Source organism: Dendrobates tinctorius, unplaced genomic scaffold (assembly GCF_039654945.1).
Source record: "Dendrobates tinctorius isolate UK_male_01 unplaced genomic scaffold, ASM3965494v1 ptg000034l, whole genome shotgun sequence".
In the NCBI taxonomy this organism is placed as follows: Eukaryota; Metazoa; Chordata; class Amphibia; order Anura; family Dendrobatidae; genus Dendrobates; species Dendrobates tinctorius.
Window position 1 is genome coordinate 1,810,373 of NW_027361702.1, and position 24,822 is coordinate 1,835,194.

General features: G+C 46.0%; 1 protein-coding gene and 1 long non-coding RNA gene across 5 annotated transcripts in view; both read right to left on the minus strand.

Annotated features, from left to right (window-relative positions):
- The window catches only part of LOC141087478 (probable E3 ubiquitin-protein ligase MID2), a 651,404-nt gene that overhangs the window by 581,778 nt on the left and 44,804 nt on the right, over positions 1 to 24,822 (minus strand). The gene's annotated exons all lie outside the window — the stretch shown is intronic.
- On the minus strand, positions 941 to 11,167 carry LOC141087477 (uncharacterized). The gene is made up of 2 exons (XR_012231665.1): positions 8,803 to 11,167; positions 941 to 8,265 (listed from the first exon to the last, which is right to left on the minus strand). It is a non-coding gene; the product is annotated as an uncharacterized lncRNA (long non-coding RNA).

The window sequence follows — 24,822 nt, forward strand, 5'->3', positions numbered from 1 at the left end:
ACCTGTACGGTGCCAAGATGCAACCGTCCAGGCTGCGAACTACTGGTGAATGAACTGCTGTGAGCGCAGCCTTTGAGACCGGTGGTGACATCATTGAGATTACGTCCGGTCACTGAGGCTCCATTCCCAGCCAGGCTGAACTGCTGTGATCTCTGTGAAATCCCACTAGCACTGTGAGAAAAACTCTCACACAAACTCTCACACTGTTAGTGGGGATCTCACCGAGGTCACCGCAATTCAGCCCATCTGGGAACAGAACCTCAGTGATCGGAGGTAACCTCAATGACGTCGTTCGCAGTAGTTGCAGCCCCCAGCTGTGAGCTTTGCCTGGCTGGTTATGAAAAATAAAGGGGAACCCACAAAGTATGTAAAATCCAACATCATATCAGCATATTGTCACCACCGAAGGTTGTTCTGTCCCACCTTCAGTGGAGACAATATGATGATATGAAGTTTGATATTATCTACTTTGTCCAATAAAGGATATTTCTCCAGGGACGGGAAGCTGGATTTCTTCTATTTCTTTTTACCTTTCTTTTTACCTTTCCGCCATAGTCCATTTAATAAAGAGTGTCCCACGGTGAACTCACATGTAGAACAGTCACATCAGGAAATGTAACCGGTCTACATGGCTCTAGTGACACAGTGACAGGAGGTATCCTCCCGCAGTGTATCACTGTGCTGCCGTCAGAAGTCACCTGAGTTGGTGTTGTCACTTGCGGCACCACTGTGTGAGAAAATTCTCACACAGCAGTAGTGCCGTAAAGTGAGACCACAAACTCCGGTGACCACTCAGTGATACATTGCATGAGCCATTATCTCCTGTCATTGTGTCACCGGAGCCATGTGGAACGGTTGCATCTCCTTTGGGACACTCGTTATTTAGGACTACATCAGTTAGGAATCATTTGTGTTAATTTATTATTTTATATTTGTTGCAGGAGATCGAGGGATTCGGGGAATAGGCGATGCAGAAAGTATGGTTAATTAAGATTCAATAAAGGAATCTGTCATTATTTCAAATGAAGGACTTTATTCTGGCTGTGTCTTTATTTACCATATAACTATAGGAATAGTAATGGATAGGTGTCTTATTGACACGTCTCCATTACCAATCTGTGGGCTTGATGTCACCGGACAATGAACAGGTGACATCAACCCCACAAATAATACCCCACTTGCCATCGCTACAGAGCAAGTGGGAAGAGCAAGGCTAAGTGTCAGAATGCCATTTCTGGGGAGGCTGAGAGCTGATGTTTTTAGCCTGGGGGTGGCCAATATACATGGCCCCTTCAAAAGCTATTAATATCATCCCGCAACTGTCTGCATAGCCTTTGTTGGTCCGATTTTATAGGGGCACCCCATATCAATTTTTTTTCTGGGGTTCCCCTGTAAACTAGCCAGTAGTCTAAGCAAACACCTGTGAGCTGATATTAATAGCCTGGGAATCTTTATGGCTATTGGCTCCTTCCCAGAATATTAACATCAGCCCTCAGCCGTCAGCTTTCCCTCTGCTGGTTATGAAAATTACATGGGAGCTCACGCAATTTTTTAAAAATTTTTTGGAAAAATAAACATATTGCGTTTCTCGCACTATAAGTTGGTGTACAAGCACTATATGGCAGTATATGAGCACTATATGGCAGTATGTGAGCACTATATGGCAGTATGTGAGAACTATATGATAGTATATGAGCACTATATGGCCATATGTGAGCACTATATGGCAGTATATGATCACTATTTGGTGGTATATGAGCACTATATGGCAGTATGTGAGTACTATATGGCAGTATATGAGCACTATATGCTAATATGGTGGTATAGCAAATGTTCGAGGAAATATACTGTATATATATTATAATCACTTATTTTTGTTTTGTGTGTGTAGACATTATATACTGCTCAAAAAAATAAAGGGAACACTAAACAATACAATGTACTGAACATGGTATGTAATTATATTATGATCTTCAATGGAGAATGTAAATGAACAGGTTGGACAATGAAATGACATCACAATTCTTTTTTTTTTGTTGTTAAATAATATATATTTATTTAGCTTGCAAATCTGCAGACAAATCCACAGAGAAAACTGCATGAAAATTCGCATTAAATACACGTGGATTTTCAACTGCGTTTTCAGCCAAGAGAGGCAGAATCCGCGCAGAATTTTACAAGGGCAAATCCGCAACGTGCGCACATACACTTATACTTCCAATCACAGCCAAGCGCTCATGCTGTCATTTGACAGCATGGAAACCGTGGATATCTGACTGGCGGGGAGGATTTCACCGCCGATCAGAAGCAGTGTTTGCCTGCTGCCAAGCACATGACAGTGCGACAAACACACGGTGTTCAAGTAGCGAAACCTGAGCAGTAACACAGATTTTCTGGAGAAGTCCAAGTTAGGTGTTCGGTACAGATGCCGAACTTTACTGTTCAGGTTCGCCATCTCTATAAATTACACATTCAATTTTGTGATTGTTGACCCCCTGAGTTCTCTTCCCCTAGTCCTGCACGTGGACTCGTTTGGCTAAAGCTGGATGAGCTGTAACTGCCATGTGAATGGTGAATAGAAGATATTGTGAGGGTGAGCATATATGTTGCCAACTTCCCTCGGGGGCCTAAGGCAAGTCACATGATTCTGACATCAGAAAATGAATCACATGAAAGTGGAAGGTTTGGGCAGGAAAGGAATGAAGGGTCGAGTTAAAACGGTATTAAACATTAGGACCATGGAAATAACACTGGTTACCCCAAAATATCACAAATAAAGGACTAACCTGCACAAAATAGTGCTAAACCATCCGACATGAGAAACTGTGCTCGCAGTACGCTCCGAGCTCTGAACTCTGAGAATAGCACTTTTAGCACATCATTTGCCTTTACGGAACAAATACACCTTGTAAAACAGGACGACCTTGTGCAAATAGCTACTGTATCTGGTTTGTTAAAGCTCCACATATTAAAAGTAAAGAATAAAGATTCATCCTCTAAAGATGAAAATTACATTGGAATTTGGATTTTTGGACAAACGTCTTATATTAACACAGATGCCAGGTTTCAAGGTGACATTGTGAGTTTGTTTTTCCATAACTCCCTCGGAAAGAATTTCCCTTCAGACGATGTTCCTACTTCTAATGACCTGGCTTTTTGTGTCAGCACAGGAAAAGGAATCTGTGTGAAAATAAACTGGCGTATTTAGGTATATACCGCGTCTGCTATAGTCTCGTCTGCAGTAATGTTCCATAGACGTGTGTTGGATAATCCCAGACGCTGAGGTTTATTCCTGCCGTCCTGTACACAGTATGGTCAGATACCAGGCAGTGTCTGCCAGATCCGCGCCGCTGTGCTCCTCTCTGTATACCAGAACATTCCCGCGCTGCTCACTACTGATCTCCTTTTATAGGCTCAGTCAGTGTCGCTGGAGAAAGATCATTTGTGAAATAGGAATGAAAGCAGAACACTTCTGAGAGACAGGTCTCACAAACGTTTTATCGTTCAGTCTATTGTATCGTAATATCAATATAAAGTGTTAAATTGTTATTATATAAATATAAATATGAAGTGTCAGATTATTATGATATAAATATAAAAGTGTCAGATTATTATTATTATATAAATATACTGGGGAAGTGGATGAGGTTTAGCTGCATGCTGAAATCCACACAGCACCATACGTGGAGGAAGGCCGAACAGTATATACTGTATTATGGAATGTTCGATTTGCAACCTTAAGGCTATGTGCACACGTTGCGGATTCACCTGCGGGTTTTTCCGCACCGCAGGTAAAGTGACCTGCAGTTTTCCTGCGGTTTGGCCTGGGGTTTTGCCCTGCGGTTTCACACCTCTACTATAAAGGTGTGAAACTGCTGCGGAATCCGCCCAAACAATTGACATGCTGTGGTTTGTAAACCACAGCAAAACCGCGCGGAAAATACCGCAGCGTGAGCACAGCGGTTTTGAAATGCCATTGGATATCCTTATCTCCATCCCATCCTTGTCTGCATGGCTCCTTATCCCCATCCTTGTCTGCATGGCTCCTTATTCCCATCCTTGTCTGCATAGCTCCTTATTCCCACCATTGTATGCGTGGTTCCTTATTTCCATTCTATTATGTATGGCTCCTTATTCCCATTCTATTATGTATGGCTCCTTATTCCCATTCATATATATATGCATGGCTCCTTATTTCCATCCTTGTCTGCATGGCTCCTTATCCCCATTCTTGTATGTGGAGCACCCCGCAGGGCCTTAGGGTACTCGGTACCGGGCCCGTTAACTTCAGTGGGGGATGTCACAGTGGCAGTGACCCGGTCCGTAGCCCTAGGCGTCCAGTAATTTAATAGAGGAAAGTTGTGTGATGTTGAAGTGTGACGCCACCCGTGGTGTTTGGCAATGAATGGCCAACGCTGCGGTTTTGGTCCTCTGGGGCTGATGGTGACGCAGCAAAGAATGGTCCAGCTCCCCACGGGTAGAGCGGGGGCCCCAGGGCAAAGATATTTGATTAATGGTTCAGATGGCGGTGAACGTTGGGGTGCAGAGAAATAAGAGAAGGACACAGGAAGGTGCAGGTTTCTTTACCTTTTACTTGCAAGTCGTTCAATCCGGGGCACCACATACAGGTGATGGATTGAGTCCGGCTCGCCTGGAGGCATTCAGGGGATCCACCCTGCCAGGTGGGGTTTGAGACCTTCCTTCTGCGCTTTGTTTTCAGGGCCCCTGCTGTTTGTAACTAAGCTGCGACCCTCTCTTGCATGATGGTTTTCTAACCTGTATGGCTGACAGCGTGATCCTTTATCACGGGTACTGTCCTTTTCATCGTCAGCCCCGGGCTCTTGATCTGCTGCCGTGCCTTCAGGTGTTCAATGTCGCTAAGGAACTTGCAGTCCCCTGTACTTCCAGATTCAGCGATCAGGGCAAACAGCTCCTGTTCAGCCTAGGACTCTGGCATCCTTTTTCTATATCAGCTCTTCGCTCTGGGGTCAGCTATACGCGATTTCAGCTTCCCCAGAGCCTCTCTATCTCTGCTCCTGTCCTTTTCCCTCTTCACAGATCAACTCCCCGTCATCAACTGACTGGATCTTCCAGAAAGACCTTTCACCTCAGGCTTAACTGTCTTGTCATCTGCTCAGGCTGCTCACGTTTCCCTGACAACTCCATGTTTGCTCTCTCAGCTGACTACTTGCTGACTCACTAACCCCAACAGCTGGCCAGAATTTATAAGGCAGCTCCCCTTTCTGACCTGCAGCAGGAATTGTCATGTAATCTATATTACCTGGCATGGGGGCCCCCCTTCTGCCTCCAGGCATGACCTTACCCCTTGGAGGGAGGCAATGTCACTGGGACAACGGGACTCTGGGGTGTCACATATGCATGACTCCTTATTCCCTCCTTGTCTGCATAGCTCCTTATTCCCATCCTTGTCTGCATAGCGCCTTATTCCCACCATTGTATGCGTGGCCCCTTATTTCCATCCTTGTATGTATGGCTCCTTATTCCCCTTCTTGTATGCATGGCTCCTTATTCCCATCCTTGTATACATGGCTCCTTATTCACATCCTTGTATGTATAGTAGCTCCTTATTTTCATCCTTGTATGTATGGCTCCTTACTCCCATTCTTGTCTGCATGGCTCCTTATTCCCATCCTGGTGTGCATGGCTCCTTATTCCCATTCTTGTCTGCATGGCTTCTTATCTCCATCCTTGTCTGCATGGCTCCTTATCCCCATCCTTGTCTGTAAGCTCCTTATTCCCATTCTTGTCTGCATGGCTCCTTATTCCCAGCCTTGAATGTATGGTGGCTCCTTATTTCCATCCTTGTATGTATGGCTCCTTATTCCCAGTCTTGTATGCATGGCTCCTCATCCCTATCCTGGTATGCATAGCTCCTCATCCCTATCCTTGTGTGCATGGCTCCTTATTTCCATCCTTGTCTGCATGGCTCCCCAGTCGCTGTCCTTGCATGCCTGGCTCCTTATTCACATCCTTGTCTGCATGGCTCCTTATCCCCATCCTTGTATGCCTGGCTCCTTATCCCCATCCTTGTCTGCATGGATCCTTATCCCCATCCTTGTATGCCTGGCTCCTTATCCCCATCCTTGTCTGCAGCGATCCTTATCCCCAACCTGGTATGTATGGCTCCTTATCCCTTACCCCCATCCTAGTGTGCATGGCTCCTTATCCCCATCCTGGTATGCACGGCTCCTTATTCCCATCCTTATCTGCATGGCTCCTTATTCCCATCCTTGTCTGCATGGCTCTTATTCCCATCCTTGTCTGCATGGCTCCTTATTCCCATCCTTGTTTGCGTGACTCCTTATTCCAACCCTTGTCTGCATGGCTTCTTATTCCCATCCTTGTCTGCTTGACTCCTTATTCCCACCCTTGTCTGCATGGTTCATTATCCCCATCCTTGCATGTGTGGTCCCCCACGAGAAAAGCAGTAAAAAAAACCAAAACATCCTACCTGCCTTCCTTGCGCGCCCTCGCTGTATCTTGCTCCATGTTCTGGTGTCAGCAGCTCCCTGCTCATTAAGGGAATGAATATTCACTGCCCTCCACGCCTATGTGAGTGGAGAGAGGTGAATATTCATTACCTTAATGAGCGGGCACCCATGCTAGCCCAGCAGCTACTGGAAGGCGGCGACTGCAACAGTGCGCGCTTTAAGAGAAATAACTATTTACTGCCAGTGCAATGAATATTCATTTCTCTTTAGCTCCTGCCTCCTGTGACCCGCTGTTCTGCCGCTGCCCTCCCCCGACGTCTTCTTGGACAATGACTCGTGTATAAGCCAAGGGTGGCATTTTCAGTGCAAAAAATGTGCTGAAAAACTTGAGTATATATGGTTAATATGAAGTGTCAGATTATTAATTATTTTTATATAAAGTGTCAGGTTATTATTATAGAGATATGAAGGGTCAGGTTATTATTATTATATAAATATAAAGTGTCAGATTATTATTATATAAATATTAAGTGTCAGATTATTATTATTATTATTATTGTTATTATAAAAAAAAAACAATACTTCCTACTCACCCCTCAATGGGGGTGATCTTTGTTGTCTTTTCTCATTCTCGGGTCCTCTACCAGAGGACTGGGAGTTTGAGGGTTCTGCGCAGGATCTTAGTTGTTCCGAGCATTGCGCTTTTCTGGACAGAGGCTTTTTTTTGCTTGCTTTTCAAAGGCATGAATTGATTCATGTAGAGATGATAGTAGTGTTTTTGATAACGTATTCTAGTGAATTATATTTATAATCATATTTATGCTTATACGTTTAAATATTTTTATGATTGTTCACAACAATGTAACACCATGTATTTAAAAGCTCCTTTTTGATAGAATATAAGTACTATACTGTTATATTACTTTATATACAGCATATAGGTAAACTGAGTCTCTTTAGACGTTACCATGTATATATTTGTCAGGGAGGAGAATACGAGTGACAGATTTCGGGTCCCGCCCTACTAATCCCTTCTAGGAACCTTCATAAATAACAAAGCTTTGAGGTTGTAACACCACTTGATAGTGCTTTTGTATGTTGTTTGTTTTTTTGTTACCTGATGAAGGCTGCCCTGCAAAAATAGCAGTCGAAACGCATAGTACTGTTTTTTAAAAATATTTTAATTTTTTTTTGCTTTTCAGAGAATAAATTAACTTTTATTAATAGATTTTCACTGGAAATGGATGTATTCAAGAAATCCTAAGGTGATTAGCGCCATATACACTTGGAGTTTCTTTTTACGTAGAAGGTTATTATAAAACTGTGAAGTGTCAGAATATTTGATATAAAAATAGTGTCAGTTTATTATTTTATATAAATATGAAGTGTCAGATTTATCTTTACAGATCATTGAATGGTTTTATTAGTATGACTACACAAAGCATTACAGTGTTTATTAGTCTTTCTAGCCACATTTCTGACATTTATCCTATAGTAAGAGCTGCTCTTCTCCACAGGCCCCAAACCATTATCCTATTGTGCATTTCTGTGCTAAAGTGTACTAACAATGCTGTGGGCCTAAGAGAAGGACCCCTATGGAGGGACTAGAAGAAGGATGCAGTGGGTACTGGAGTAACAAGAAGAAGGATGCAGTGGGTACCGGAGGGACAAGAATAACGATGCAGTGGGTATCGGAGGAAAAAGAAGAAGGATGGCTGTGGAGGGACAGGAAGAAGGATATAGTGGGTAAAGGAGGGACAAGAAGAATGATGCAGTCAATATCAGAGGTACAAGAAGAATGCTGCAGTGGGTACTGGAGGGAAAAGAAGAAGGATGCAGTGGGTACCAGAGGGACAAGAAGAAGGATGCAGTGAGTACCGGAGAGACAAGAAAACGATGCAGTGGGTACCAGAGGGACACGAAGAAGGATGCAGTGGATATCAGAGGGACAAGAAGAAGGATGCAGTGGGTACGAGAAGGACAAGAAGAGGGAAGCAGTGGGTACCGAAGGACAAGAAGAAAGATGCAGTAAGTTGCGGAGGGACAAGAAGAAGGATGCAGTGGGCACTGGAGGAACAAGAAAAAAGATGCATTTGGTACCGGAGGGACAAGAAGAATGATGCAGTGGATACCGGAGGGACTAGAAGAACGATGCAGTGGGTATCGGAGGAAAAAGAAGAAGGATGGCTGTGGAGGGACAAGAAGAAGGATGTAGTGGGTAAAGGAGGGACAAGAAGAATGATGCAGTCTATATCAGAGGGACAAGAAGAATGATGCATTGGGTACTGGAGGGAAAAGAAGAAGGATGCAGTGGGTAAAAGAGGGACAAGAAGAAGGATGCAGTGAGTACCGGGAGAGACAAGAAAACGATGCAGTGGGTACCAGAGGGACACGAAGAAGGATGCAGTGGATATCAGAGGGACAAGAAGAAGGATGCAGTGGGTACCAGAAGGACAAGAAGAGGGAAGCAGTGGGTACCGAAGGACAAGAAGAAAGATGCAGTAAGTTGTGGAGGGACAAGAAGAAGGATGCAGTGGGCACTGGAGGAACAAGAAAAAAGATGCATTTGGTACCGGAGGGACAAGAAGAACGATGCAGTGGATATTGGGGGGACAAGAAGAGCGATGCAGTGGGTATCGGAGGAAAAAGAAGAAGGATGGCTGTGGAGGGACAGGAAGAAGGATGTAGTGGATAAAGGAGGGACAAGAAGAATGATGCAGTCGATATCAGAGGGACAAGAAGAATGATTCAGTGCGTACTGGAGGGAAAAGAAGAAGGATGCAGTGGGTACAAGAGGGACAAGAAGAAGGATGCAGTGAGTACCGGAGAGACAAGAAAACGATGCAGTGGATACCAGAGGGACACGAAGAAGGATGCAGTGAATATCAGAGGGACAAGAAGAAGGATGCAGTGGGTACCAGAAGGACAAGAAGAGGGAAGCAGTGGGTACCGAAGGACAAGAAGAAAGATGCAGTAAGTCGCGGAGGGACAAGAAGAAGGATGCAGTGGGCACTGGAGGAACAAGAAAAAAGATGCATTTGGTACCGGAGGGACAAGAAGAACGATGCAGTGGATACTGGAGGGACAAGAAGAACGATGCAGTGGGTACCTTGATGTTTGCTCCACTTATTGTCTCAACAACAATCGAGATGATTTGTCTTTTTTTTTAGTTTAATTTTTTGGATCTTATCCTTACAGAACGTCATGCAGTCACTAGATTATTTCATCAATCATGCTACCAGCTTTCACACAAATGAAGGGAGCCAAACCTAGCTGCTCCAGAGATTTGGATTTCAGTACTTAGTGAAAACTAGACTCCGTAAGAGAGGATACTCCAGGGGTCTTCTCAATAAAGGCAAAAACATCACAGCGTCCATCATCAGGTCTGACCTTCCACAAACCAATGATTAGAGTTTTCTCCGTCAGTTGATCTGGGTTTTCCTTCAATGGTGAGTCTGGTCAGACAGTAATACAATGATCATTCATTTTGCACAAATATGATAGTGTTTGTAAATATTGCAAAAAGAACACAGATAAGCTGCGAGGAGAGAAAACACAATGGAGAATGTGACATATCATCCCACAAAGCTCATACTGCAATATAAGAGGACGATGGTTGGCTGAGCACCAGGAGATCTCACAAATGCGGAGATTCATTAATATTTTTTTGTTTATTGTATATAGCGGTAGCTACTCCTAGTTGGCACCTGTTCACATTATCTTAGCTTACTGACCGAGCACTCCACCCTTCAGCGTGTGGTGGATTTTAATTGCAACATAGTCCTACCTACCCATAAAATCAGACTTGGAAGAGAGGTGTTCACATTTACCCAAGAATTCAGACTTCAGTTTTAGGGCAGAGTCAGACAGCCGTAGAACTCGTGTTTAAATCGCATCACATTGAACGGACTAGCCCGGCACCTCTCCTGACCTGAGCATGACAGTGTGATGAATTACTTTGCAGCTGTTAAGCTCAGGCCAGGAGAGACGACAGCCAGTACGAGTTTTAGGCCGGGGTCATATTTGCAAGTGTAATGCGAGAAACTCACACGAGTCTCTCGCATCAACACGCAACACTACCGCCGGCACTCGGGACTGGAGTGTGCGGCAGTGCCAGGTAATGATGCCAGAGACTTGTACGAGTTCCTCGCATCACACTCACAAGTGTGACACCGGCCTTACGATGCGATTCTCGCACGAGAAATACGGCCGTCTGACTCTGCCCTTAGAGAGGAATTCACATTAGACACGTAAAGACTAGAGTTGAGCGACTTTTGGTTTTTTAGGGTCGCGTTTCGTTTCGTGAAACCCGACTTTTCCAAAAGTCGGGTCGAGCAAGATCGTCCGATTATAGGGAAAAGTCGGGGTCGTCCCGAAACACGAAACCCAATGTAAGTCAATGGGGAATAAAAGTCGGCAGTGAGAGGAGGACAGGAAACACACCTACACTGCCCATTTGAATGCCAAAAGCATCAATTCTTCTTACTTAAGCTTGTCAACCTTAATTAACTTCACAATACAAGTTACGCACTGAAAAATGGGGGTTATTTGGCTAAAGTTGTGGGGGGGGGGCTGGCTGCAGGTTTTCATGTGCCCTGGGCGAAAGAGCGCCCCTTTAACACATGCCACAACTCATCATGCTCCGATACGGCAGAGAAATAGCGGTATAGTACAATGAAAAATACTTCACTTTTTACATCTCATGACGAGGCCCATCTATTTCTCCATACAGAATCATTGGTCCCATATAATGTTTGAAACAGTATATGATGAGCTCCACATAATGCTACAGTATATGTTGGTCCCCATGGATGAAGCTCCACTGTCTTATGGGCCCAAATAATGCTCCAAACATAATGGGCCCCATTTCTAATGCTCTAGTGTATAATGGGCCCTGTATATGCTGCTCCAGTGTCTGATGTCCACCTTTGGAATGTTCCAGTGTATGGTGGGCCCCATCTATCATTCTCCAGAGTATAGTGCTCCCCAAAAATTGCTGTCCCAACATTGAAAACAATCAAATAAGTCTCCTCGCTAGGGAATCCCTGTACTAGTCTAGACTCCTCGTCGTCCCCATCTTCCATCTCACTGCACAGTATTTCAACTTTGCAAGTGCTGTGATCCTGGGCAAGCAGGGGGGGCCCACTCGTTGGCGACGGCACTGGCACAGGGCCCCTGATAGTACGGTGGTGTGTCTGATGGCGGGTGGGCCGAACCTGCACTTTCATCTGCAGCTTCCTCTTTGTCACCGTGTAAGATGGAACTGTATATGGGAAGGGTAACCTGAGTTTCATCAGGGTCAGATTCAGGCCGGGTAGCGTGCGAGGGTAATGTAGTGGTCTGGGTCAATGTACCAGCAGATTCATCGAGCAGAGGCTGGGCATCAGTGCACTTGTGTCGCCCCCAGGAGTACGGTCGCCACAGTGGCATTATCTTCTTCCTAGGGAGTGTGATGTCATGCTTGGGAGCAACGAAGGATCTCTCTAGCAGGTTAACTGATTGGGCGGCGTTATTCCCACGAGTCATGACCCTCCAAACAGCGTTCATGAAGGCAAAGTGTTTGTTTTACGTGGGCAGTATGGTTGCAAAGCTGAACCTTAAAGGAATGTCCAGAAGGGCACCACCAGGAGTGGAGCCTACGGTTAAATTCGACTCCACCTGGGAAACCTCAACCATGCCAGCTACAGAACAGATGCACACATTGCAAGCTTAATCCCGTTAACGAACGAGACTCCGTCATGCCCCGCGGTCCGAGTCCGGCTTACTAGAGGGACACGTGAGGCTATGGCACATGAGATTGGCCAATAACTGGTGTGTCATGCCCTTACATGTCCGTGGCTGCATGTGCGCTACACTGAAAAGGCCAGCGTTTGTCGCTTACAGGTGCAGATAACCCGCTGAACAACGTTAGTGATGGGGATCACTGATTACAATTATTACCCGCGAACAATGATTTCCCAGTAAGTGCAGGTCAACCGCAGTTCCGGAATTAGGCCTAACCGTCATTCCTGAAAAAATGAAAAACTTACGTGTTCAAACCACAGGTGCTGTAGCTTGCTTAACAGCTCGCCAGCCGTTCTCACGCCCAGTATGGATTACACGTGATTGCACAAAGGTGAGAAAGGGTACCGTATCCCCGGATAACATGTATGGATAGCGTACACATTCAAAATATATGTCTCAGGAGGCAGGCTCAGACGGTGTTAGGCCCAGTATGGATTGCACGTGATTGCACAAAGGTTAGAAAGGGTACCGTATCCCCAGATAACATATATCGATAGCGTACACATTCAAAATATATGTCTCAGGAGGCAGGCTCAGACGGTGTTAGGCCCAGTATGGATTGCACGTGATTGCCCAAAGGTTAGAAAGGGTACCGTATCCCCAGATAACATGTATGGATAGCGTACACATTCAAAATATATGTCTCAGGAGGCAGGCTCAGACGGTGTTAGGCCCAGTATGGATTGCACGTGATTGCACAAAGGTTAGAAAGGGTACCGTTTCCCCGGATAACATGTATGGATAGCGTACACATTCAATATATATGTCTCAGGAGGCAGGCTCAGACAGTGTTAGGCCCAGTATGGATTGCACGTGATTGCACAAAGGTTAGAAAGGGTACCGTTTCCCCGGATAACATGTATGGATAGCGTACACATTCAAAATATATGTCTATACATCAGGAGGCAGGCTCAGACGGTGTCAGGCACAGTATGGATTTGACGGCCCAGATTACACAGCGGAGGAGCAGGGAGAGGTAAAGATTGCAAATGCTGGGGCCCTGCCCAAGCAAGGGGGGCCCACTCGTGGGCGTCGGTACTGGCACTGGGCCCCTCATAGTACAGCGGTGTGTCTGACGGCGGGTGTGCACCACCACCGTCAGAGACACTTGATTGCACTATGAGGGACCCTGTGCCAGTGCCCGCGCCCAAGAGTCGGCCTACCCACCTGTCCAGGGCAACGGCACTCGCACGGTGTCGTGCGCTAGGTGGTGACCCCGGCCATGGGGGGGAGGCAGCACAGTTAGGGAGTTTTAGAAAGTGGCATATGTTGATGTTGGACATTCAGCTGATGCAAAAGGCGAAATAGGTGAAGTCCCAGGAAGAGGTGGACCAAAGCAAGCCATTTTTCTGTCACCCTATGTGTCATCAGGGGAAGGTGGGACAAAATCCTTGGAAACCCATGCATGGTTCATTTTAATGAAGGTTAGATCATCCACATTTTGGGTTTACAGACGGGTCCTTTTTTCTGTCAGGACTGAACCAGCTGCACTGAAGACTCTTTCCGATAGCACACTTGCAGCTGGGCAAGCGAGCTCCTGTAAGGCATATTGGGCCAATTCAGGCCAGGTGTCCAGTTTAGCGGCCCAATAGTCAAAGGGGAATGACCTGTGTGGGAGAACATCGATATGGGAGGAAAAGTAGTTTGTAACCATAGTTGACAACTGCTGTCTCCTGTCACTTTCCATCGATGCAGTATTACCAGTTGTGTGAGCGGTATTTAAAAAATCAGTCCACAACTTTGTCATGAAACCCCTGTCTCCAACGCCATTTCTGCTGTGTGCACCACGAACACCTCTGCCAAGCTGCCCCCGGCCCGTACGGCTCGTGTGAGAACCATCACCGCTGCTGTGTGCTGGGAATGCCTCAAGCAACCGATTTACCAGAGTTGCTTGTTTATTAGCCAATATTAGGTCAAGGTTCTCCTGTGGCATGATGTTTTGTAATTTGCCTTTATAGCGTGGATCCAGGATGCTGGCCAACCAGCAGTCGTCATCGTTCATCATTTTGGCAATGCGGGGGTCCCTTTTTAGGATCTGCAAGGCATAATCTGACATGTGGGCCAATGTTCCCGGTGTCAATGATGCACTGTGAGTGCTGGGTGGAGGAGCACTTTCTGGCAAATCCACATCCCTCCAGTCACGCACAAACCCTGTACCAGACCTTGCCACGCCAACATTTTCACTTGCCCCACGAGATGCATCCTCCTCCCCTAAGTAATCATCCCCATCATCATCCTCCTCCTCCTCTTCTTCCTCCACCTCGTCCAGGAGAGGTCCCTGAGCAGACAATGGCTGAATGTCATCAAGGATTCCCTCCTCCTCTTCCTCCTCATCAACATTGGCTGCAGACGCCTGCTCCTTAAGGTGCGTCAAAGTTTGCATGAGCAGACGCATAAGTGGGATGCTCATGCTTAGGATGGCGTCGTCTGCGCTTACCAGCCGTGTGCATTCCTCAAAACACTGAAGGACTTTACAGAGGTCTTTCAGCTTCGACCACTGCACACCTGTCAACTCCATGTCTGCTCTCAAAGTGCCTGGCCGTGTATCCTCCCACAAATGCATTATGGCCTGCCTCTGCTCGCACAGCCGCTCCACCATGTGCAGGGTGGAGTTCCACCTTGTTGCAATGTTGATAATGAGGCGGTGGTTGGGAAGGTGGAGCAATCGCTGCAGCTTCTGCATACGAACGGAGTGTACAGGCGACCGGCGGATGTGCGCGCACAGTCTTCGCACCTTCTGGAGCAGGGCTGTTAACTCCGGATAATTTTTGAGGAAGCACTGCACCACCAGGTTCAAGGTGTGAGCCAAGCAAGGTATGTGGCTGAGTTTTGAAAGGGCTATGGCTGCCACAAAATTACGGCCGTTATCACTAACTACCTTGCCCGCCTCAAGATGTACACTGCCCAGCCATGACTCAGTTTGTCGCTTCAAGTACTCGGCCAGCACCTCGGCGGTGTGTCTGTTGCCCAAACACATCATCTGCAACACAGCCTGCTGACGCTTTCCACTAGCTGCTCGATAGGGGGACACATCGTGTGCAACAGTGGCAGCTGCAGATGGAGTGCTCGTACGACTGCGCTCTGTGGACGAGCTTTCGCTTCTGGAGGAGGAGGAGGGTCGAACGCCTACAGCCAACTGTTTCCTATACCGTGGGCTAGGCAGCACTGTCCCACCACCGCTGTCCCCTGTGGACCCTGCATCCACCACATTAACCCAGTGCGCAGTGATGGACACGTAACGGCCCTGGCCATGCCGACTGGACCATGCATCAGTTGTGAGGTGCACCTTTCTGCTCACTGACTGCTTGAGTGCATGGACAATGCAGTCTTTCACATGATGGTGGAGGGCTGGGATGGCTTTGCGGGAGAAGCAGTGGCGACTGGGTAGGTCATAGCGTGGTACTGCATAGGCCATGAGTTCGCGGAAAGCTGTGCTTTCCACCAACCGAAAGGGCATCATCTCAAACGAGATTAGTTTGGCAATGTGGGCGTTCAAACCCAGTGTACGCGGATGAGAGACTGAGTACTTTCTTGACCTACTCATAGTGTCTGGGAGGGTGAGCTGGACTTGAGAGCTGCATATGGTGGAAGTAGCGGTGGACAGGGCGGACTGAGAGAGGGTTGATGATGGTGATGGAGTTGGTGTTCTTTCTGATGGCCTAGAATCAGTCTTTCGTTGATATAACAGTGGGATTCCCTGACTGCTGTGGCCTTGCAACGACACCTCAACATTTGCTGCTGTGCTAACCGGTGGGCTTACAGTGGGGGAAACAATGTAGCGTTGCTGACTACCTTCGTTGTGATCAGTTGCACATGTGGCACTTGAGGTTTGGTGTTGTGTCCACGCTTGCAAGTGCATGCTGGTTAAATGTCTAAGCATGCAACTGGTATTCAAACTTTTCAGATTTTTCCCTCGGCTAAAGGTCTTTGCGCACTACTTACAGATAACCTTGGCCTGATCATGAGGATTTTGGTCAAAAAAGTGCCACACTGCACTCTTCCTACTTTGGCAGACATTTTGCGGCCTAGCACGCTGTGATCTTTTGACCCTCTGGACAAGCTGTCCAGCAACTGTTTTGATGTTTGGAACCTGTCTTTGGAGTGCTCCGGGCCTGCCAGATAACAGCTGTTGCGATGTCGATGTCTGCTGTGGATGCTCCTCATCTGAGCTATTGGAAGCAGCACCCTCTTCCCCCAATGGATGCCAATCTGGGTCAACAACTGGGTCATCCATCACCTCCTCTTCTATGTCATGTGCACCTTCCTCTGTGTCACCGTGTATGGTGGTATAGTGTGCGGGAAGGGGCACCTGAGTCTCATCAGGGTCAGAATCTGGCTCTGTACACTGCGAGGACAATGTAGTGCTCTGAGTGAATGTACCAGCAGAATCATCCATCAGCGGCTGTGCATCAGTGCACTCCATGTCAGATTCATCTTGGCCTGGGTAATTCACCATTTCACTTGATAATCCAGGCATGGTATGTGAAAACAGCTCCATGGAGTAATCAGTAGTATGGCCTGCGTCATCCTTCAATCTTGGTTGGGGTGAAGGACACAAGGAAAGGTGTGGTTCATGAACATGAGCCTCCAATGACGACTCAGTGCTTTTACTTTTTACAACTGAAGAAGAGGAGGCGATAGAGCTGGAGGCTGAGTCAGCAATGTAAGACAAAACTTTTTCCTGATGCTCTGGCTTTAAAAGCGGTTTGCCAACTCCTAGAAAACTAAGCGTTCGAGGCCTTATGTAGCCAGACGATGACGCAGGCTCAACACCTCCTGCATTCGGTCCTATTTTGCTCTTGCCACTACCATCAGATCCACCACCAACACCATCATTACCAGCTGCCAACCCCCGCCCAATTCCACGGCCTCTTCCACCAGCCTTCCTCATTTTTGGTAGACATATAGACAAAATCCAACAAACTATATAGTAATGTAAAACAAGGTACAAGGTGTCTATAGGACAGGGGAGATTTTGAATTTCTGCAGACACTTGTGGACACTGGACACTTTTGGATTGTGTGAGGCCCAATGAATATCTGAGCGCTATGTGACAGGCTCGATGGCACAGCTGTGACAAAAGTGACTAGAGGATAAGGGAGATTTTGAATCTCTGCACTCACTTTTGGACACTGGACACTTTTGGATTATGTGAGGCCCAATGAATATCTGAGCGCTATGTGACAGGCTCGATGGCACAGCTGTGACAAAAGTGACTAGAGGATAAGGGAGATTTTGAATCTCTGCACACACTTTTGGACACTGGACACTTTTGGATTGTGTGAGGCCCAATGAATATCTGAGCGCTATGTGACAGGCTCGATGGCACAGCTGTGACAAAAGTGACTAGAGGATAAGGGAGATTTTGAATCTCTGCACACACTTTTGGACACTGGACACTTTTGGATTGTGTGAGGCCCAATGAATATCTGAGCGCTATGTGACAGGCTCGATGGCACAGCTGTGACAAAAGTGACTAGAGGATAAGGGAGATTTTGAATCTCTGCACTCACTTTTGGACACTGGACACTTTTGGATTGTGTGAGGCCCAATGAATATCTGAGCGCTATGTGACAGGCTCGATGGCACAGCTGTGACAAAAGTGACTAGAGGATAAGGGAGATTTTGAATCTCTGCACACACTTTTGGACACTGGACACTTTTGGATTGTGTGAGGCCCAATGAATATCTGAGCGCTATGTGACAGGCTCGATGGCACAGCTGTGACAAAAGTGACTAGAGGATAAGGGAGATTTTGAATCTCTGCACACACTTTTGGACACTGGACACTTTTGGATTGTGTGAGGCCCAATGAATATCTGAGCGCTATGTGACAGGCTCGATGGCACAGCTGTGACAAAAGTGACTAGAGGATAAGGGAGATTTTGAATCTCTGCACTCACTTTTGGACACTGGACACTTTTGGATTGTGTGAGGCCCAATGAATATCTGAGCGCTATGTGACAGGCTCGATGGCACAGCTGTGACAAAAGTGACTAGAGGATAAGGGAGATTTTGAATCTCTGCACTCACTTTTGGACACTGGACACTTTTGGATTGTGTGAGGCCCAATGAATATCTGAGCGCTATGTGACAGGCTCGATGGCACAGCTGTGACAAAAGTGACTAGAGGATAAGGGAGATTTTGAATCTCTGCACTCACTTTTGGACACTGGACACTTTTGGATTGTGTGAGGCCCAATGAATATCTGAGCGCTATGTGACAGGCTCGATGGCACAGCTGTGACAAAAGTGACTAGAGGATAAGGGAGATTTTGAATCTCTGCACACACTTTTGGACACTGGACACTTTTGGATTGTGTGAGGCCCAATGAATATCTGAGCGCTATGTGACAGGCTCGATGGCACAGCTGTGACAAAAGTGACTAGAGGATAAGGGAGATTTTGAATCTCTGCACACACTTTTGGACACTGGACACTTTTGGATTGTGTGAGGCCCAATGAATATCTGAGCGCTATGTGACAGGCTCGATGGCACAGCTGTGACAAAAGTGACTAGAGGATAAGGGAGATTTTGAATCTCTGCACACACTTTTGGACACTGGACACTTTTGGATTGTGTGAGGCCCAATGAATATCTGAGTGCTATGTGACAGGCTCGATGGCACAGCTGTGACAAAAGTGACTAGAGGATAAGGGAGATTTTGAATCTCTGCACACACTTTTGGACACTGGACACTTTTGGATTGTGTGAGGCCCAATGAATATCTGAGCGCTATGTGACAGGCTCGATGGCACAGCTGTGACAAAAGTGACTAGAGGATAAGGGAAATTTTGAATCTCTGCACACACTTTTGGACACTGGACACTTTTAGATTGTGTGAGGCCCAATGAATATCTGAGCGCTATGTGACAGGCTCGATGGCACAGCTGTGACAAAAGTGACTAGAGGATAAGGGAGATTTTGAATCTCTGCACACACTTCTGGACACTGGACACTTTTGGATTGTGTGAGGCCCAATGAATATCTGAGCGCTATGTGACAGGCTCGATGGCACAGCTGTGACAAAAGTGACTAGAGGATAAGGGAGATTTTGAATCTCTGCACTCACTTTTGGACACTGGACACTTTTGGATTGTGTGAGGCCCAATGAATATCTGAGCGCTATGTGACAGGCTCGATGGCACAGCTGTGACAAAAGTGACTAGAGGATAAGGGAGATTTTGAATCTCTGCACACACTTTTGGACACTGGACACTTTTGGATTGTGTGAGGCCCAATGAATATCTGAGCGCTATGTGACAGGCTCGATGGCACAGCTGTGACAAAAGTGACTAGAGGATAAGGGAGATTTTGAATCTCTGCACACACTTTTGGACACTGGACACTTTTGGATTGTGTGAGGCCCAATGAATATCTGAGTGCTATGTGACAGGCTCGATGGCACAGCTGTGACAAAAGTGACTAGAGGATAAGGGAGATTTTGAATCTCTGCACACACTTTTGGACACTGGACACTTTTGGATTGTGTGAGGCCCAATGAATATCTGAGCGCTATGTGACAGGCTCGATGGCACAGCTGTGACAAAAGTGACTAGAGGATAAGGGAAATTTTGAATCTCTGCACACACTTTTGGACACTGGACACTTTTAGATTGTGTGAGGCCCAATGAATATCTGAGCGCTATGTGACAGGCTCGATGGCACAGCTGTGACAAAAGTGACTAGAGGATAAGGGAGATTTTGAATCTCTGCACTCACTTTTGGACACTGGACACTTTTGGATTGTGTGAGGCCCAATGAATATCTGAGCGCTATGTGACAGGCTCGATGGCACAGCTGTGACAAAAGTGACTAGAGGATAAGGGAGATTTTGAATCTCTGCACACACTTTTGGACACTGGACACTTTTGGATTGTGTGAGGCCCAATGAATATCTGAGCGCTATGTGACAGGCTCGATGGCACAGCTGTGACAAAAGTGACTAGAGGATAAGGGAGATTTTGAATCTCTGCACACACTTTTGGACACTGGACACTTTTGGATTGTGTGAGGCCCAATGAATATCTGAGCGCTATGTGACAGGCTCGATGGCACAGCTGTGACAAAAGTGACTAGAGGATAATGGAGATTGGATTGATTTTAAAAAAGCAGTTTGCAGAGCAGTGGGTAAACAGCAATGCCAGCCTGTCAGGAAGCCTTAAAAGGCAGCCCAACAACCAACACCACTGATACACCACAATATAGCCTCCCCTTGCACTGCACACACAGTGACTGGTGTGTTGTGCAGGCCAAATTGCTAGCAGCAGAAGCAGTTTTTTTTTCTTCTCAGCAGGACAAAAAAAAAAAATTGGGATTGCTTTTAAAAAAGCAGTTTGCGGAGCAGTGGGTAAACAGCAATGCAGGAATGTCAGGAAGCCTTAGAAGGCAGCCCAACAACCAACACCACTGATACACCACTATATAGCCTCCCCTTGCACTGCACACACAGTGACTGGTGTGTTGTGCAGGCCAAATCGCTAGCAGCAGAAGCAGTTTTTTTGTCTTCTTCCCTGCCTAACGCTCTCCCTACAGAATCAGCAGCAACCTCTCCCTATACTGAGATCGGCAGAAGTAAGATGGCGGTCGGCGTGCACGCCCTTTTATACCCCCTGTGACGCCCACCAAAGCAAGCCAATCACTTGCATGCCCTTCTGAAAGATGGTGGTGACCCCTGCCTATGTCATCACGTTGCCCACAGTGTCCGTGGATCCTGATTGGCTGAAAAAGAGCGCAAAACAAACTTTTGAAACGCGACTTTGGCGCGTAAGTCGCCGACCTTGTGGCCGACCTCATCCTAGGGTCGGGTTTCGTTTCATGAAACCCGACTTTGACAAAAGTCGGTGACTTTTGAAATTTTTCGACCCGTTTCGCTCAACTCTAGTAAAGACCCATCAGTTTTGAAACCACCTTGTCTTTGGGTGAGGGACTTGCATGACTTGGCCAAGTTATGTTATAAGCGTCTCATTTTCCCTAGTATCCGGAAGCAGTATTGCTATCCATATTTCACATTGAGGTGCTTTATCGCTACAGAGTGCAACTTTTATTGTTCATTGTATATGGCGATAGCTGCTCCTAGTTTGCACATGTTCACATTAGCTTGGAAGTGACAGTCAGTCTTTTTGTCGTTATGGCCATGTGAGAGCTTGTTTTTTGCGGGACAAGTTTTACTTTTGAAAGACACCATTGATTTTACCATACCGTGTACTGGAAAACTGGAAAGAAATTCCAAGTATGGTTACATTGCAAAAAAAAGTGCAATTCCACAATTGTTTTTTTTTTTTACCATGTTCACTAAATGCTAAAACTGACCTGCCATTATGATTCTCCAGGTCATTACGAGATTGAGTTCGCAGATAGCAAACATGTCTAGGTTCTTTTTTATTTAAGTGATAAAAAACAAAATCCAAAGTGGTGTAGGAAACTAAATGTCACCCTTTTCTCGAGACCCATAGCGTCTCCATTTTTCATGATCTGGGACTGGGTGAAGGCTTATTTTGTGCGTGCTGAGCTGACGCATTTATTGATACCACCTTGGGGTACATACGATCTTTTGATCGCCTGTAATTGCATTTGATTTCAGACTTGTGGCTGCCAAAAAACGTTATTCTGGCTTTTCAATTTTTTTGAATTTTGTTTTTTTACTTTTCTAAAATATTTTTAAAACTTTTTTTATCTTTTTTTTACTTTTTACTTGCTTCAGTGGTCAGAGTGGTCAAGAGACTTGAAGCTGCGATCATCTGATCACTTATGCTTCACGTAGCAAGGCTTAAGACCTGCTACGTGTAGCAGAAATCACAAGCTCCTCAGGCTAAAAAAACTGAAAAGGAAAGAGCGCAATAGGGTCTTACCCAAGTAAAGATTGATATAAAATCAATTCATTATACTCACCTTATGCAGGAGAGATTCAGACACATAGAAGTAGGTAGTCAGCCTGCTGCACATCCAAAGGGCCACGCCGTGACCACAAATCATCAGATTATAAAGAAGAAAGTTTATGGATTAAAAGTGCGCTGCTTGACAAATCAATCCTTCCAGGTTTTATGAACTGTACTTTTATTTCCCAACGCGTTTTGAAGTCTATACTTCTTCCTCAGGGGATGACATGTCATCCCCTGAGGAAGAAGTATAGACTTCGAAACGCGTTGGGAAATAAAAGTACAGTTGGGAAATAAAAGTACAGTTCATAAAACCTGGAAGGATTGATTTGTCAAGCAGCGCACTTTTAATCCATAAACTTTCTTCTTTATAAGCTCCTCAGGCTGGCGTTCATTGGAGATTCACAATGAGGCTGTGTGCACACGCTGCGGATTTTGCTGCGGTTCCGCAGCGGTTTTGGCCGCTGCGGACCCGCAGCAGTTTTTGCTGCGGTGTACAGTACCATGATTCCCTATGGGAATCAAAAACCGCAGTGCAGACGGTGCGGAATTTTCCGCGCGGATTATCTGCGGTTTTCAATCCGCAGAAAGAATTGACATGTCAATTCTTTCTGCGGATTCTCCTGAGGTTTGCCATCTCCTCTATTGAGGAGATGAAAAACCGCAGGGCAAAACCGCAGAGCAATCCGCAGGTAAAACCGCAGGTCTTTTGACCTGCGGTTTCACCTGCGGATTTTACAAAATCCGCGCGGATGAATCCGCACCTAATCCGCAGCGTGTGCACACAGCCTGACAGTCACGGGAGTCTTCGATTTGCTGCTATGACAACTCATCGGCGCACCACAATATGACGCATTTCTGGTTTGCGAGAGTTTAATGCCGCTGTCAGAGATTAACGGCGGCAATTATCATGTAAGCAGACGTGAGTGGATCGAGATTCCACCCTTGGCTATTAGAGGAACACGACTGTTGATCAGATCAGCTGTCATATGCAGGGAAAGATGCCGGGTCATCGCAGGAGTCTGCATCAAATGCAGGGAGACGTCCTTGGATGTACCCATACATTCAAGGTCGTAAAGGGATAAACAGGGTTGTTCATTTTTGGGGACAATTTTTTTTTTGCACAATTTGCCTCATATAGCCTCTGCATTGCACTGTCCATTGCTGGATGCAGAATCAGGTAACACGGTTTGCTACATTATTTTTATTTTAGTAGCTTTTCTTTGGAGAATCTTCGTAATGACATGCCTTTGCACTTCATGGATTTTTGCTCATCAGAAGATGAATCCCAGACAGTTTTAAATTGGAGTTGTTACATATTTACACGCACCTCCGGGAATGCTCCCAAATTGGCCACTTTGAGGGTGGTTGCCTAGACGTTTTGTTGTCCAGTTCACAGGCCTGTCCTGCCTAAACTGGAATGAGTACCAGGTGAGTATACACTCTAAGATGCATGTCCTGTTATGGCTCGCTCACACTTGCGATGTAATTGGACAAGTGTAATCCGATAAAAATCGTATTGCACTCTGCCGAATGTTATTCTATGGGGCAGCTCACATCTGTGATTATTTTCTCATGCTGATTCGGCATGTGAAAACATCAATGAATCGGATCGCACGCACCCGTATACAGGTGCTTCTCACAAAATTAGGATATCAAATATCTTATTTATTTCAGTTCTTCAATACAAAAAGTGAAACTCATATATTATATAGAGTCGTTACACACAGAGTGATCTATTTCACGTGTTTATTTCTGTTAATGTTGATGATTATGGCTTACAGCCAATGAAAACCCATAAGTCATTATCTCAGTAAATTAGAATACTTTATAACACCAGCTTGAAAAATTATTTTAAAATCCGAAATGTTGGCCTACTGAAATGTATGTTCAGTAAATGCACTCAATACTTGGTCGTAGCTCCTTTTGCATCAATTACTGCATCAATGCGGCGTGGCATGGAGGTGATCAGCCTGTGGCACTGCTGAGGTGTTATGGAAGCCCAGGTTGCTTTGTTAGCAGTCTTCAGCTCCTCTACATTGATGGATCTGGTGTCTTTCATCTTCCTCTTGACAATACCCCATACGTTAAGGTCAGGCGAGTTTGCTGTCCTATCAAGCCCAGTGATACTGATGTTTTTAAACCAGGTATTGGTACTTTTGGCAGTGTGGACAGGTGCCAAGTCCTGCTAGAGAATGAAATTTCCATCTCTTGTCGGCAGAGGGAAGCAAGAAGTGCTCTAAAATTTCCTGGTAGATGGCTTTGCTGACTTTTGCTCTTGATAAAAAAACAATGGACCTACACCAGCAGATGACATGGCTCCACAAACCATCACTGATTGTGGAAACTTCACAATAGACCTCAAGCAGCATGGATTGTGGCCTCTCCACTCTTCCTCCAGACTCTGGGACCTTGATTTCCAAATGAACTGTAAAATTTACTTTCCTTGTGAAGTGTGTCAATGACTGCCTTCTGGACATCTGTCAAGTCAGCAGTAGAGATGAGCGACTTTGCCTTTTTTAGGGTCGAGTCGGATTTCATGAAACCCGACTTTCTCAAAAGTCGAGTCGAACGAAATCAGCCGACTATCGGGAAAAGTCGAAGGTCCGACTGAAACACGAAACCCAATGCAAGTCAATGGGGAAGCAAAGTCGGCAGTGAGTGGAGGGCAATAAACATACCTACATGCCGAACCGGTCTCCCTCTC